This window comes from Bubalus bubalis, chromosome 1 (genome assembly GCF_019923935.1).
Source record: "Bubalus bubalis isolate 160015118507 breed Murrah chromosome 1, NDDB_SH_1, whole genome shotgun sequence".
Classification (NCBI taxonomy): domain Eukaryota; kingdom Metazoa; phylum Chordata; class Mammalia; order Artiodactyla; family Bovidae; genus Bubalus; species Bubalus bubalis.
Window position 1 is genome coordinate 173,715,497 of NC_059157.1, and position 17,826 is coordinate 173,733,322.

The 17,826-nt window shown below is 42.7% G+C and overlaps 1 protein-coding gene across 2 annotated transcripts in view; it reads right to left on the bottom strand.

Moving 5' to 3' along the window:
• CLSTN2 (calsyntenin 2) overlaps positions 1–17,826 on the bottom strand; it is a 731,303-nt gene that overhangs the window by 429,669 nt on the left and 283,808 nt on the right. The gene's annotated exons all lie outside the window — the stretch shown is intronic.

The following is a 17,826-nucleotide window of genomic DNA, read 5'->3' on the forward strand; positions in this document are numbered from 1 at the left end:
GAAATAGAAGAGAAAACCCAGAAACAGATACACACAACCATGCCCACCTGATTTTTGACAAATGTGCAAGAGGAATTCAATGGAGGAAAAAACTTTCCAACAAATGATGTAAGAGCAATTGTACATCCGTTGGGGGGAGGAGGGGTGGCAGGAATCTCAACCTAAGTGTTTCATTTTACACAAAAATTAACTCATAATGGATTATACATTTCATATAAAATGTAAAGCTATAATATAAAATGTAAAGCTATAAAACTTTTAGGAAAACACATCTGCAAATATCTTTAAAATCTAGAGCTATGCAAATAGTTCTTAACCTGGACACCCAAAACACAATCCCTAGAATGAAAATTGGACTTCATGAAAATTTAAAGGTCTTGCTCAGAGAAAGACCTTGTTAAGAGGATGAAAAGGCAAACTACATAACGAGAAAAAATACTTACAAACCAGATATCTGACAAAAGACTTGTTTTTAGATTATGTAAAGAATTTTCAAAGCTCAATGTTAAAAAAAAAAAAAAAAGCTCAATAGTAAAAGCACAAACAATCCAGTTAGAAAATGGACAAAAGATATGAAGAGACAATTCATGGAGGACATACACACATACGTGCCGGAAATAAGGACATGAAAAGATGTTTAACATCAATAGCCATTAGAGAAATGCAAATTAAAAGCACAATGAAGTAACACTGCATAGCCTATCTGAATGACTATAACAACATAACAGTGATAATATCCAGTGTCAGTGAAGATACAGAGAAACTGGACCACTCATATATTGCTGGTGGGAAAATAAAAAGGTCCAGCCACTTTGGAAGATGCTTTGGCGGTTTCTTAAGAAACTAAACACGTGACTACCATACCACCTAGCAATTGTACTTCTGACATTTATCCCAGAGAAGTGATGACTCGTGTTCACACAAAAATTTGTATACAAATGTTTATAGCAGCTTTATTTTTATAATAGTTCAAAACTGGAAACAACCCAGATGTCCTTCAGTGAGTGAACAGTTAAACAAACATTGAGTATGACCCAAACTGGTACGTTTATCTCATTAAATTCCACCTGGCAATGAAAAGGAAGGATAGATTATTGACACAGGCAACAACCTAGATGGACTTCCAGAGAATAATGTTGAGTGAAAAAAGCATCAACTCTAAAAGGTTGCCTACTTGGTGATTCAATATATGCAACATACTCAATATACTCAAAATAACAAAAGTATTGAAATGGGAACAGAATCATGATGCCAGGAGTTAAGAAGGGACTGGGTGGAGGAAAGTCAGTGTGGTTATAGGTGGACAACATGAAAGATCCTTGTGATGAACGAAATGTTTTGTATCTTGATTACCAATGCCAATCCCTTGGTTGTGATATTGTGTTATCGTTCCATGAGTTATTACTGTGGGAAACTGGGTGGTATACACAGGATCTTCCTGTGTTATTCTTTACAACTGCATGTAAAACTACCTTTACCTCAAGATAAAGCATTTAATTTACAATCAACTTAAAATAAATTAGCTAGGCCTGAGTAGCAGCTACATCTTCCCTTAGGCAAGGTAACCCTCCACTGGCACAAAGGATCTCTCTGGATCACCACAGTTGCCTCTGGTCCAGATCCACCTGAGCCAGGGCTCTTCCTTCACTGGTTCCATGGGTGTGGGTGTAGTGATCTGGGCAACACACAAGGTGGGGTGACTTTTCTCCAAAGTAAACCAGAGGGCCACCAGGAGTCGGCTTTAGTCTCTTTCGTGGCAAAATGATGATACTGTATCCCTACCCCTATGCTGCTTAGCAGTAGGTTGCAAGCCACTTGGTCCTTTCAACTCAGATCAGCAAATATTTCCCAAGAACCTCTAAGTTAGATTATGTGCCAGAACATACAGATAAACAAGCCTGCTCTGGAATAGTTAAGTAGTTCATTTGTGTCTGACTCTTTCAACCCCATGGACTGCAGCACGCCAGGCTTTCCTGTCCATCACCAACTCCTGGAGCTTATTCAAACTCATATCCATCAAGTCAATGATGCCATCCAACCATCTCATCCTCTGTCGTCCCCTTCTCCTCCTACCTTCAATCTTTCCCAGCATCAGGGTCTTTTCTAAGGAGCCAGTTCTTCATATCAGGTGGCCAAAGTATTGGAGTTTCAGCTTCAGCATCAGTCCTTCCAATGAATGTTCAGAACTGATTTCCTTTAGGATGGACTGGTTGGAATTCCTTGCAGTCCAAGGGACTCTCAAGAGTCTTCTCCAACACCACAGTTCAAAAGCATCAATTCTTCAGTGCTCAGCTTTCTTTATAGTCCAACTCTCACATCCATATGTGACTACTGGAAAAACCATAGCTTTGACTGGATGGACTTTTGTCAGCAAAGTAATGTCTTTGTTTTTTAATATGCTGTCTAGTTTGGTCATAACTTTTCTTCCAAGGAGTAAGCGTCTTTTAATTTCATGGCTGCAATCACCATCCACAGTGATTTTGGAGCCCCCCAAAATAAAGTCTGTCACTGTTTTCACTGTTTCCCTGTCTATTTGTTATAAGGTGATGGGACTGGATGCCATGATCTTAGTTTTCTGAATGTTGAGTTTTAAACCAACTTTTTCACTCTCCTCTTTCACTTTCATCAAGAGGATCTTTAGTTCTTCGCTTTCTGCCACGATGGTGGTGTCATCTGCATATCTGAGGTTATTGATATTTCTCCCAGCAATCTTGATTCCATCTTGTGCTTCTTCCAGCCCAGGGTTTCTCATGATGTACTCTGCATATAAGTTAAATAAGCAGGGTGACAATATACAGCCTTGATGTACTCCTTTTCCTATTTGGAACCAGTCTGCTGTTCCATGTCCAGTTCTAACTGCTGCTTCTTGACCTGCATACAGATTTCTCAGGAGGCAGGTGAGGTGGTCTGGTATTCCCATCTCTTTCAGAATTTTCCAGTTTGTTGTGATCCACACAAAGGCTTTGGAGTAGTCAATAAAGCAGAAGTAGATGTTTTTCTGGAACTCTCTTGCTTTTTTTGATGATCCAACACATGTTGGCAATTTGATCTCTGGTTCCTCTGCCTTTTCTAAATCCAGCTTGAACATCTGGAAATTCACAGTTCACGTACTGTGGAAGCCTGGCTTGGAGAATTTTGAGCATTAACTTTGCTAGAGTATAAGATGAGTGCAATTGTGCAGCAGTTTGAACATTCTTTGTCATTTCCTTTCTTTGGGACTGGAATGAAAACTGACCTTTTCCAGTCCTGTGGCCACTGCTGAGTTTTTTAAATTTGCTGGCATATTGAGTGCAGCACTTTCACAGCATCATCTTTTAGGATTTGAAATAGCTCAACTGGCATTTCATCACTTCCATTGGCTTTGTCTATAGTGATGCTTCCTAAGGTCCACTTGACTTCTCATTCTAGGATGTCTGGCTCTAGGTGACTGATCACACCATCATGGTTATCTGGGTCACGAAGATCTTTTTTGTATAGTTCTTCTGTGTATTCTTGCCACCTCTTCTTAAAATCTTCTGCTCCTGTCCACAATAAAGGACAGAAATGGCATGGACCTAACAGAAGCTCTGGTATAAGCAGCAGACAATGAAACATTGCAATGAAAGCACAGCAGAGCGCAAGATGAAGCCAGGTGCAAATGTGTCCAAAGCAATAAGAGAGGATGTTAGATCAATTTAAGCATATGATGTAATATGCTCTGCCATTCATTCATTCCACAGACTTTCACCGAACACCTACTCAGTGTCAGGTTCTAAGGACACGGAATGGATTGAGATATAGCTGCTCAAGACCAAGCAGGCTCATGAATACAATCACAGCCCAGTGTGGCAAGTACCATGGCAGAGGAGAGAACTGCATGAGCCTGGGGCCATGAGGATACCACTCAGAAGACAAGAGTCTATTTCTCATGATGTAGGAGCCCTGGCAGAGGGGTGATCCTGACATGGGCATTCAGAATTACAAGGACCCCCTCAGCATTCCCCTGCTCTCTGCCTGTACACCCTGGGCTGCATTTGGCCCAGGATCCTCTTTGTAAATTAAGTTCAGACATTTAAAGTCATGTCTGATGGATTAGATGTGGACATGAGAAGGGGGGTGACTGGAAACACCCAGTGGAAACCAGACAGCAGGCAGGAATATCGAAGCTTGTGAGGGAAGCAAAAATCACTATACATGAGACAGAACTCAGATGGCAGAGGGCAGAATCAGTGGCAGACTGGACTGGAAGGTTATGTGCCATAGCACATCTCTGGCCTGCAGGTGAACCCTCCATCTCTGAGAAGGGAAGATTGTGTAGCAAAACAGAAAGAGATGTCAACATTAGGAGTCCAAACAATGTTTCTGCGGGAACGCTGAGCACAAGTGGACCAGAAGAGGAGAAATGCTACTTCCTCCTGGGCTGAGAGAGAGGTGGTGAGGGGAGGTGATGAGCCCTATTACATGGGCCCATCAACAGTATGTGCGCCACCTGAGGACAGTGCTAGAGTAGCAGGCGTCCGTGGTGGGGGGTGATGGGGCACCACTGGTGGGGGTCAAGGTGGAATACACCCCAAATGGTATGGCCGGCCCAGGGCAGACACCATAGGAACAGGGAACAGCACTAAGAAGGATGGCCCAGAGGTAGCCCAGATAGAGACGTGGCAGAGGGCAGGCAGCAGCAACTGCTACGTTTGGCATCTTAAGGACCAGAGGAGAGACACAAAAGAAGGGAAAGGGCCAAGGGGTGTTCCTGGACACTGAACTTGGGTCCAAAGAGTGTCATGTTTTTACCCTTGCAACCTTCAGCAAAATGAGCCAGGAGGTGGCTTTGCAAATATGCCCACACTCTTCAAATAGGGTTTTTTTTAACTCTTCCCTGACCTTGAAATTTTGCTAATAGTATTATTAATGAGTAAAAAGAACTCCTGCCACACTGAGATTCTCCTTTCTATTAAAAAAAAAAACACAAAGTATTTGTATTTTAATAAAGTCAACAGCCACCCAAGCTGACCATTGCCAGGGATGTCATTTACCATGGCACTCAGCTGGAACTTAGATAAATAATGATAACTTTTTAAGTTTGTAGATCATATTGAACTTGACTTAATAGGCCCTCTCTCTAAACCTCTGAAAGGATGGCTCATAAAAAACTAATTAGTTTATACAGACTGTCAAGGTTCATGGAGGACAGCTGGCCTTTGATGCCTCATCTGTGATTACAGGCAGCTACAAGATCATAAAATCGAGCTCTGAACTCACGCCAAGGTATTCCGTGATCACACGCTGGACACTGTGCCAACGCAAAAGAACTGAACTATAAATGCCTGCTTGTGCTCCTGTTCTTTGATTTGGAATCTCAAAACAAGCTAAGACATTTAGGATTTGCATTCATAGGCCCCCGATTCCTGTTTAAGTCAAACCACTGACCTTACAAATCTATGTTCATAATTAATATTTGTGATGGGGCTCAATTCCAGGCCTATTCAATATGGCCGCTGTCATAAGCTGCAGAAATAGCTTCTAGAGAAGGGATTAGAATCAGTATTAACTTGTCTAAGCTTGGCTATTAAATGGTCCAATTACAGACAGTTGGAGATAGTTTTCAATCATCATTGACTTCACCGTGATGATTGCTGGTTATAGCTTTTTAAGAGGATTTCTTCAGTGTTTTCAAATTCCCAGTTCATTCCTCTCTATGCTGTTCCCTTATCCTAACTGTCTTGGGCTCTTTGCTCTCCTGTAGCTCAAACAATGCCCTATGCCCTCAACACAGAAAATCACATTGACAGGTGGTTTTTATTTGGCCTCTGGTTTTCAAAGACAGAGACGTACTCAATTATATCAGAGCAGAGATTGGAAATACAAGTTCAGCAAGATCACCAGGACACCAGGCAGGACCACTCAGGAACTGAGGCCACAGTTCCCATCAGGGACCACTTAGACTCCATTCCCTCTGGTCACGTCTGTTTCTCTCTGGGACAGCTGCCTCCTCTCAGTCTGCTGACCAAGCTCTTATACTGTGATTTGCATGTGTCACAGAAGGTTTACCTGCAACCCCTACCCTCTAGCATGGCACCTCAGCATGCAAACAGAAGCCAACCGGCCCACATGGTCTTTTCTATCTAAGTAGCAGGTCACAAGATGGAACTAGCTGATTCATTGGCCAACTACAGTCAAGTGTCCACCCCGTGTCCAATCACAGCCAGGTAAGGGGGCTGGGTCATGTGGCCTGGAATCTAGCCACCAAAGGCAGTGAGTGTGCAAGTACCATAAACTTGTGATATCATGCTTGTCAATAAGGCCATAGATCAGGAGTCCTTTATGGTCAGATATCTTTGGGATTGAAGCTTGGTGGATGCCTGTGTCTTCTGAATTGGTTCTACAGTAGAAAAAAAAAAAAAAGCCTTTTATTTTGTGTGTTTCCTGATTTATTATATAAGGAGACCCTAACTTTGGAGTTAGGTTTGGCCCATTGTCTTTGGTTGAGCTGGACAGAGTCAAGGACACTTACATGGAGATGAATGAAGCTAAGAGTGTCCCCAGGGACTGAGGCCAGGACCTCAACCTCAGGGGCACAGAGGCTACTTCCACTGAGTCCACTAGTCACGGGATAAGTTCAGATCAGTTCAGTCGCTCAGTCATGTCCGACTCTCTGTGATCCCATGAACCGCAGCATGCCAGGCCTCCCTGTCCATCACCAACTCCCAGAGTCCACTCAAACCCATGTCCATCGAGTCAGTGATGACATCCAACCATCTCATCCTCTGTCATCCCCTTCTCTTCCTGCCTTCAATCTTTCCCAGCATCAGGATCTTTTCAACTGAGTCAGCTCTTCGCATCAGGTGGCCAAAGTATTAGAGTTTCAGCTTCAACATCAGTCCTTCCAATGAACACCCAGGACTGATCTCCTTTAGAATGGACTGGTTGGATCTCCTTGCAGTCCAAGGGACTCTCAAGAGTCTTCTCCAACACCACAGTAAAGCATCAATTCTTCAGCGCTCAGCTTTCTTTATAGTCCAATTCTCACATCCCTACATGACTGCAAAAATCATAGCCTTGACTAGATGGACCTTTTTTGGCAAAGTAATGTCTCTGCTTTTTAATATGCTGTTTAGGTTGGTCACAGCTTTCCTTCCAAGGAGTAAGCATCTTTTAATTTCCTGGCTGCAATCACCATCTGCAGTGATTTTGGAGCCCCCCAAAAATAAAGTCAGCCACTGTTTCCCCATCCATTTCCCATGAAGTGATGGGACCAGATGCCATGATCTTCATTTTCTGAATGTTGAGCTTTAAGTCAACTTTTTCACTCTGCTCTTTCACTTTCATCAAGAGGCTCTTCAGTTCTTCTTCACTTTCTGCCTTAAGAGTGGTGTCATCTGCATATCTGAGGTTATGGATATTTCTCCGGGAAATATTGATTCCAGCTTGTGCTTCCTCCAGCCCAGCATTTCTCATGATGTACTCTGTATATAAGTTAAATAAATAGGGTGGCAATATACAGCCTTGACGTACTCCTTTTCCTATTTGGAACCAGTCTGTTGTTCCATGTCCAGTTCTAACTGTTGCTTCCTGATCTGCATACACGTTTAACTAAATGACGGTGAAAGAGAACAGTGGTTCGCAGGGAGCAGTAGAGAACAGTGAACTGAGGAGCCCTCCTACAGAAAAGAATCACCCTCAGAATGGGGGAACCTGGCACTATTTTTCTGGCAGGAATATCAAGATTGCTACAGGTAAGTCCAGTGATGGCTATGTGCCTCCATCTCTCTCCCTTTTGATGAGAAGTTTACTGAGGTTTGCCTTTCCCCGGAGGCTTTGTGAGGGAAGAGATCTTTCTAGTTCACAAGTCTCTGGATCAAGAGGAGCTACATCCAGACTTGAGGAGGATAACAAAATCTTGGGCTTCAAGCCAGATGCCTGATTGGATTCCACTTTGGGGAGTTCTGGGATGCAGTGAGCATATTTTGCATGAAGAAGGGATGTGAATAATTGCAGCCTAAGTGTAGGGAGAGAATGACCGCACTGGTGTCCCTAAGTTGTCACCTCTCCAGGCCCTACGGTAGACTGCTCCTACTCTGGGCTTAACCACGTGACTTGTTTTGACAGTAACAAACTGTCAAAAGTTTCTGCAATCAGCACAGGAATATATATGCTCTGGCCAGCCTGCTGACATGCTAAGCCAGCGTGCTGGAAGATTACATGGCAGAGAGTGGTGTCATCCCAGCCAAGGCCATCCTAGCCCAGCCAGCCTACAATCTACCCACCAGCTGTCCACAGATACCCGAGTGAGCCCAGCTGGGATCAGCTGAGTTTGACTCAGAAGAACAGAGCTGCCCAGTCAATAAGTAGACCCATGAGAAAGAGTTAATGGCTCTTGTTCGATGCTCCTAAGTTTTGTAGTGTCTGTTGGACAGCAATACTTAAATGAGGCATCAACTTCACCATTTGGATTACAACTTCACCTTTATTACTGGGTCTGAGCAAATCATACAATCTGATTTAACTTCAGTCTCTCTCTCGATAAAATAGGGATAAGGAGAATGCCTATTACAGAGAATTGCTGTAAAAAGTAAATAATGCAGTGTATGTAAAATACTTACTACAGTGCCTGATAGGTAGTGTGGGCTCAGTGAGTGTTAGTTAAGGGACTTCCCTGGTGGTCCAGTGGTTAAGAATCTGCCTGCCAATGCAGGGGACATGGGTTCAATACCTGATTGGGGAACTAAGATCCCACACGCCACAGGGCAACTAAGCCCACCACCTGCCACTACTACTGAGCCTGCATGCCTCAACTATAGAGGAGTCTTCACGCTGCAATGAAAGATCCCTCATGCTGCAACCAAGACCTGATGCAGTCCCCCACCCCATCAAAATACCCAAAACATCCCCATAATAAATAAATCAATGTTACTTAACTTTCAGTGCTGTGTGCAAGCTGTTTCCTATATGAGGATGTATGATCAAGAGGACAATTCAGGGTTAAAATCCACCTTTTCCTCTACTTGCCAAGTCATGTGCTCTGGTGCAGGACAGTGTCTATCTGAAAGAAGGGGTACCTGTTTCCAACTGGCACAGTTACCATATGGCTGGCAACAATTCTGCTGTTGGTACTGATTTCATTATTCACTTTTCATCTTGTTTTAGTATATTGTCATTAATTCAGAATCCAGGAGACTTGAAATTCTCACATCAAGATTTCTCCTAGGGCAAGTTTTCTCCAGCATGCAAGTTTTCCAACCTGGGACTCCACCTCCCTCCTATTAGGGTGACTAACTCACTCCAGTTTATCAGGACCTTCTCAGTTTTGGCACCAAAAGTCCCACAACCTAGGAAACTTGTGGTCCTAGGGAAGCCAGCAGTGTTTTTCTCCCTGAATGTCCCTTACTCTTCAGTATTATTGATGGAGAACACCCCACAGTATCCACTGGTTCCCCCTTTAGTGTTAGTTTTACCTGGAACATGACCTCGCCAGTTTTCTCATCTAGAAGGTCAGGGTCACTGGTAAATTGTTTCCTACCTCCAGTCAGACCATGAAGTCCATTCCCTGTTGTCATCCCCTTCTTCCTCCTTGACTGACCACCCCTTACTCCTGTGCTCCTTCCCCTGTATTCTGGCTCGAATTCCTCCTCCAGCCATCCTTGACCCTCCAACACCAAGACAGCTTGTGTGAGCACACCATAGAGTCTCTAGCTGCTGCCCAAGAACCTAGTCCAACCAGGCTCCCGTGGAGAGGCCTGGGATATCAGGATTAAGCACAGAGTGTGATGGAGGGGAACTGACCAGTAGAATCTTTAAGATGAGATGGGCCATCTGAAACCTACCAAGGCTGAGCAGACACATAGCCTGCAACATGACACAAGTTAAAACCAACAACCACAAGAGGCCACATGGCAGGGGACACAGACAGCTTCAGTTTCGGGTAGACAAAGAAAGAGAATAATTAACAAGAAGAAAAAAGTGGAAGGCTTTGCCACAACTGAGAGAAACAAGTCAGGGCAAAGACCCCAAAGTCATGGGCAACAGAGATCCAGGGAAGTTCCTTAGTCTCCCTTGGGCAGAGTGGCTTCACCCTACAAAGTATGGCAGGAGGAGTGCTGTGTTCTCTGCTCAGTGAGTGAAGGCTTCGTGCCCCAGTCTCCTGGCCTCTGAGGATGATGTGATGGCCCCTGTCCACCCCCGTGGAGCTAAGATCTGCCTCCTGAAGCGCTTGGCCCTCAGCAGACAGAAGGGAGACAGAAAATGTGTGAAAGGAGAAAACTGGAATGAATGCAGTGCCTATGAAGGGATGACCAAGAAAGGACCCCCGTTATGTCCCCAATTCCGCATCAATCACTGTTAAGGCTGGCAGCTACCAAGTGGGTAGAACAAAGAGAACCAAGGAGCAGAGATAAACAACACTTTAATTCCAGAGTGATGGATGCATCAGGTCTTTCTTTCTCCCAGTCTGCCTGGCAAACCCCTCCAGCAGCAGCAGAATCAGGAGCACAGATGTGGTCTGATAAGCCTTTCTGCTTCTGGGGACTACACATGAACCTTTTCATAGTCACCTCCAACCCCATCTCCCCTGTGATCACAAGCATCAACGTGACCAGATCTTCTGGTTTACTGACTGGCTGTTGCACCCTCACTTTTTTTCAGCTTTCAAATAACTCCTGTATTGTTCTCAAATCACAGCTGACCTACAGCTGGAAACTTTAAGATCACGGTCACTATAGTGAGGGGGAGACTTCTCCATAGGGATGGAGGCCTGAAGACTATGGAGATGGGACCAAGGACTCTGCCACAGGCTGCAGACAGACATGGGACTCCTGTCTAGCCCTTACTTCCCTGTCTATGTCTAATCTGAACCCTGCCATCTGCTTGGAAATTGGGCAAACACAGATTATATCAGCAAAAACATTTGACAACACAAGCTCAAATCTGTCACTGAAAAGAGAACACATCTGTTTTTTTTCTATTTATGAACTAAACCATAAACATAAAATCCTGACTCCTATGTTTATATAAGAAAGGTGTTTTAAACAAACTTGCCCATGGCAGTGTTATTTTTTTAATGGAAAAATTGTGTAAACAACTCAAATATACAAAACATAATGGAAAGGTGAAGTAAACCATGATATGGCCATATGATAGATAATTATGCCTACATGTTAGTATTTTTGAATATGTTTCAATCTGCTTGGAAAATGTTCTGTGAAAAGAAAAAAGCACAAAGACTGAACCATATATACTCCAGATGAATAAGAACTATGTATCTAGACGTGAATAAAAATAGTCTGGCAGGGTTTTAGAAGTATGGGTATACTGTTTTATTCTTTTTTATTCTTTTTCTTTTGTTCTTTATTTTTATTCTATTCACATGTATTGGGTTGGCCAAAAAGTCTGTTCAGGTTATTCCTGTAGCCTGTCAGGCTTCTGTGTCTATGGGATTCTCCAGACAAGAATACTAGAGTGGGTAGCCATTCTCTTCTCCAGGGGATCTTCCCAACCCAGGGATTGAACCTGGGTCTCCCACATTGCGGGTAGATTCTTCACCATCTGAGTCATCAGGGAAGCCCAATGCCATCTCCTTCTCCAGGGGATCTTCCCAACCCAGGGATCAAACCCAGGTCTCCTGCATTGCCTGGAGATTCTTTACGAGCTGAGCCACCAGGGAAGCCCAGGAATACTGGAGTGGGTAGCCTATCCCTTCTCCAGCAGATCTTCCTGACCCAGGAATCAACCTGGGGTCTCCTGCATTGCAGGCAGATTCTCTACCAGCTGAGCTACCAGGGAAGCCTAAGATGTTAAGTACTTGAATGCATAGATGCTGGTCCATATTCTTCTGTTTCCTGTTTATGTTAGATTCCAACTCTGTGAGGTCCAAGGCAACAGCCCACATTGTAGATTCCAGAGCTAAGTCTGAACCCAATTCTCTGCCTGGCCTGCTCTTCACTGAACTCTGGTTGAGACCAAGTGATGCTCAGAGAACAGGATGCAACCCCAGCCTCTGGTCCTCAGGAATAGCCCCGTACACCAACCAACTTGGAACACAAAGGCACATCCATGGTGAGGCTGACATAGATGGCCCCTCTGCTGCTTGGACAAGAGCTCAGAGGGTTGTGGGGTGAGACAGACTGAAGATGGCTGTGTCCAGTGCAGGTGGTCCTGAGGTTGCTGGATGGGGCAGTGATGCCCAGATGTGGCTGTTCCACAGTATCCCATGTGGTACTCAGCCAAAGACTTCTTTCACAGATTTTGCTGCTGCCATAAACTACCTAAATACTTACTTACTTAAACTTTTTCTTTAAATTGGGGTTTTAAAACTTCAGTAAATGTAATCAGAAAGAAAAGTAAAAAGCCAGCAATATGTGCCTCAAATAGAGTATAATCTAAATAAAATACAACAGAATGTTATTAAAATTCTAGCACAACGTGGTTGCCCATGGAGTGCTATGGGATGGAGCTTGCTCTGTCTTTGTCAAAAAAGACAGATTAGCAAGTATTTGAGGGTGCTAAAGACATTTTGATCCTCCCAACTGCACATTTCTCCTTGATAGATTCAGAAAGATTCGAAAAATAACTTAAATGGGAATGACTTAACATGGAATTCAACTTTCTTTAACAGTATGTCCAGGTACTATGGGAATCTTGCACCACCAGTGAGATATACCTCGCACACTGGAAAACTGGCAGAGGGGAAAGGAGGCAGGACTTGGAGTCTGAGGGTCTGGAATTGAGTGACAAGGCTTAGCTTGGCAACCTAGAACAGTTACTTAATTTTTCCAAGTTTCAATGTCCTTATTTGCAAAACAAAATCATAATAGCTGACCCACTTGTTCCACAAGGTTGGTGAAAGGCTTGGATGTAATTCTGTGCATGGAGCACCTTGCACACACACACCTATGTGTGTGTGTGTATGTGTGTGTGCATGTATGCATTTATAACAAAAGAGCACACGGTTCACAACTAATAGGTTATTCCACAGGGATAAATGATAGGTAGAACATAAGGACATTACTTTTCAACTAAAATTTCCAGAGTTCCACACAATTCATAAATGATTTTCCCCAGCGTTAGTCAACTGGTTGCCACATCAGCAGACAATCCAGGCAGCATAGCTTGATGGTACAAGTGGGTGACTACATCAAGCCTTCCAAAAATCCCTGAACTTGCTTTTCTTCTTTCCTTAATATCAGCACCACAGATTATATCACTTCATTATAATCAAGCTAAAATGAATAAAACACAGCTTATTGATGATTGCGAGAATTATTGTTACTCTTGATTACTCTCACTACTACCATTGCTAGGATTATCAGAACCATGATACACTGGGCATCCTTTGGCTGCTAGTGCTCTTGGCACTTGGTATTAGTATCTTATTTAATCCACATATTAACCCAGGAGTAGGTACTATGTTCATTGTCGTTCAGTCGCTAAGTTGTGTCTGATTCTTGTAACCCAATGAACTGTAGCCTGCCAGGCTCCTCTGTCCATGGGGTTTCCCAGGCCAGAATAATGGAGGGGGTTGCCATTTCCTTCTCCAGGGGATCTTCCCAACCCAGCGATCAAACCTGCATCTCCTGCATTGGCAGGCAGGTTCTTTACCACCCAGCCACCTGGGAAGCCCCAGGTACTGTGTTTATCCCTATTTTATTAAATATAAATAAGTTACCCCTCAGAGCAGAGAAGGCAATGGCACCCCACTCCAGTACTCTTGCCTGGAAAATCCCATGGATGGAGGAGCCTGGTAGGCTGCAGTCCATGGGGTCGCTAAGTCAGACACAACCGAGTGACTTCACTTTCACTTTTCGCTTTCATGCATTGGAGAAGGAAATGGCAACCCACTCCAGTGTTCTTGCCTGGAGGATCCCAGGGACGGGGGAGCCTGGTGGGCTGCCGTATATGGGGTCACACAGAGTCGTACAGGACTGAAGCGACTTAGCAACCCCTCAGAGGAGTTCAGTTCCTTATCTGAGACCATACACCTTGTCAATGGCAGAGCCTAACTGAGAATCCATGTGAATCCGATCAGAGCCTGGGACTGTTCACAAGTAGGATTCCTTTATCATCATAAGACACCACTGCTGTACAGACCCCTGAGGAGGGTCTCTGCCTCAGGCAGCTGTGGAGTCCAAAGCATGAACAAAGGCCCTGGCTGGGTCCAAAGACAAGGAGGGAGATAGACTGGTAGATGCTGAGCAGAACAAGGAGGACCCAGAGAGATAACCATGGAGGAAAAGGTCCCTTCTGCTATAACCAGCTAATCAAACCAGGCCAAATAATATCCCAGGCAATTTTCTAGGCAGCCTTCAGAGAGTTACCCAGGCTGAGAAGCCAGCCAATTATGCCTGATCATTCTCTGCAGCCCTATCCTCACAAAAGAGAAGTCTAGACTGGCCCAATGTAGACAAATGAGCAATTCTATTATCTCTGAAAGGTAATCTAATTCCCTTCAAATTTAAAAGTCTCCACAGTTTCCTAACAGGCCTCAGTGGGGCTCATGCGAAATTTAATAAGTTCACGGTGTGCCCAGCTTGCTTTCATTATCATTTTTTTGCCATGCACTGGACAGAATTTTCATTATGATTCAAGGATTCTTCTGTATCTGATTCTCTAAGATCGTGTCTGCTGAGCTTAGACACCAGGTTGAGAACTGAGTCAAGTCTAATGGACTTGACTGAGGTCTGAGAGAGGTTTCATTGACTGAGTGTCTCTGCTAATCAGCTGGGGCAGGGATCAAACAGAAATATCACAGGGAATGGGAACTCATGGCAAGGATGAGAGCCCCACACTCCACCCTCAGCCCCATGGCTGGCCTACTCTGGGACACAGCAGTTTTCTCGGGCTGCCTGTGAGTTAGTGATCTCCTCTATGAAAGGAAGACAAGCATTGTGAAAAGGAAACGCAGATCAACAAAAGGTTTACTATATCTTGAACCATTGCAACATTCTTTAAATTTAACCAACACAACAATCCTGGGAAGCTTATATATTTATTCAACGAATGAAAAGAGTGAGACTACTGGGACTGCCCTGGTGGCCCATTGCTAAGACTTCACGCTCCCAATGCAGGGGGCCTGGGTTTGAACCTGGTCAGGGAATTAGATCACACATACCACAACAAAAGATCCTATGTGCTGCAACTAAGGCCTGAAGCAGCCAAATAAATAAACAATTAATAATAAAAAAGACTGAGACTATGTAATTGGTGATTGCATCTTATTGCCATAAAATAATATTCCACACCATTAGAAGGAGCCATATAGGGTCAGGGAATGAGATATTTGTGTGGATGTGGCTGCAAGTGCATTCAAATTTTCTGGAAAGCAATTTAATGTGTTTCAGAACTTTAAAATATTTGACCAATTAATTCTAATCCTGAAATCCATCCAAATGATAGAATCAGAAATACAGACACATGTTATAATAAGAAAGACCGGAAATAGACAAATTGTCCATCATCTAATACCAGTTAGGATGACCATCACCAAGAAGACAAGAGTTAATGAGTGTTGGTGAGGATGTGGAGAAAAAGAAACCCTCAAGTACAGTTGATGGGAATGTAAATTGGTATACCCATCACAGAAAACAGTATGGAGGTTCCTCAAAAAATTAAAAACCTGAACTACCATATGATCTAGCAATCTCACTTATGGTTATATATCGTAAGGAAATGAAAGCAGAGTCTTGAACAGGTATCTGTACTCCCAGGTTCATTGCAGCATTATTCACAATAGCCAAGATATAGAAACTACCTGTCAGTCAATGGATGAATGAATAAAGAAATATATACAGACATTATTCAGCCATGAAGGAAAGAAGGAAATCCTTCCATTTGTGACAATATGGATGGACCTGGAAGACGGTAACGCTCAGTGAAATAAGTCAGACAGAATGACAAATACTGAGATGTCACTTATATATGGAATCTAAAAAAGTTGAACTCATAGAAACAGAGCAGAATGGTGGTTAAAAGGGGTTGGAAGTGAGGAAATAGGGAGATGTCAGTCAAAGTGTATAAACTTCCAGTCATAAACTTGGGGGATCTAATGGATCACAGCATGGTGATGAAAGCTATACTGTGTCATGTACTTGAAAATTTCTAAGACAGTAGACCTTAAATATTCTCACCACAAAAATAAGCGGCACTTATGTGAGGTGGTGGAGATGTTAGTTAACACTACGTGGGGGTAATTGTTTTGCAACATGTAACTGTATCAAGGCAACACGTTGTATGCCTTAAACTTACACATTATATGTCAATTATATCTCAATAAATTTGGAAAAAAAAAACAGTAAACTATAGAATATTCATTGAGTCAGAAATCACGCAGCCATTTAATGAATTGCAGAAGAGTACTTAATAAAATGGTATATATTCCTTAGTTTAGCAGGAAAAATAAGTTATAACATTGACTATGAAGTGTGATCAAAATTTTTAGATTAAAACAAAGTAGAGCAATGACTGGAAGGAAATATGCTGTAATGTTACCGAGGCTCTCTCTGGGAGTAAGAAATGTTCACATATTCTATAATAAACATATTGTCATAATCAGGAGATACACAATAAAAGCTGTTTTATATCCCTGGATTTTGCATTTATCCACAAAATGCAATCATGATTTTTATTTAAATGAATGATACCTTACATAGGAATTTTTTATTAAAAAAATTTTTTTAAAGGGGGGGACATCTCAAGAGAAACAAGACAGAGCAAAAGTGACATGGTTGGATCCATCCCCCCATGAGCTTAAAGCTCATCTCACAGGCTAAGTGGAAATAAAGACCACTGGGATGAGGGTGGAAAGCCTGATACACAATATACCAGAGCAGTTGCTAAGGGGCACCAAAAGCTGCAGTTGACTTCGGGAAGTGATGGAGCTGGTAGATACGGATTTTTCAATTTTATGAGAATGATAGGAATCTGAAATAAATCTTCAGTATTTTCTTTTTAAGATAAATGTTTTAAAATAAATGCCTGCAGCGTGGATGGATGGTTAGTGTCTGTGTCCTGTCTTAGAGCCGATCATAAATAACGCTGAGAAAGATAGCTTTGACCATTCTCAAAAGCACCTTTATTTTTCACTCTTAAGAGCTTGGAAGATTATATTTTTGATGAGTTAAGCTAGATTTTTAAAAAATTCAGCTGTAAATATCAAGAGGAGTGTAGAAATTGTCTTCAGAGAGACTACTCAGGGCTTCACTTAGAAGCCAAATTTAACTTTCAAGAGGTGTCAGAAAACCTGTGGTCACATTTAATGGTTAGAATTCAACTCCAAGTTTAGAGTATTTGATGGATTTAGAATTGAAGAAAATCCTTTAGTCAATCTTCAGGTGAAATGATTAAGTGTCCTTCAGGTCAACAACCAAGGAAGGTAAGTCATTGTAAATCCAAATTTCCCAATACCAGATTTGCTTAAAAAATTTTTTTCCCACTTTGGTCTTTACATTACAGAGTCTATAACTTAACCGTAGAACAGCTTAATCAACAACCTCAGTTTCCTAGTTCACTACTAGACGAGAGCAGGGTTACACTGATGCAGATGCAATGAATACTTAGACGCATCCTTCATCTTTTTAAGTGTTAGCCTCACTACACTACAGTGACTTAACAGCATCCATGTACTTCTCATTTAATATGTCGTTAGTTTTCTCCCTTATGTCTTAAACAGGGTTCACACACTTCAATGGAAAGATAAATAAAGGACCTGTAAATACTCCATCTAACCAGGGAAGCCACAACTCAGTATTTCAGATACTTCAGATCTGACTCATCAAGATAAACCAGAATCCTGCAGTTTTATGCAAAATATCTCAACTCCTAAATGTTATCTCTACTTCATTTTTAAAAGCACAATCACAT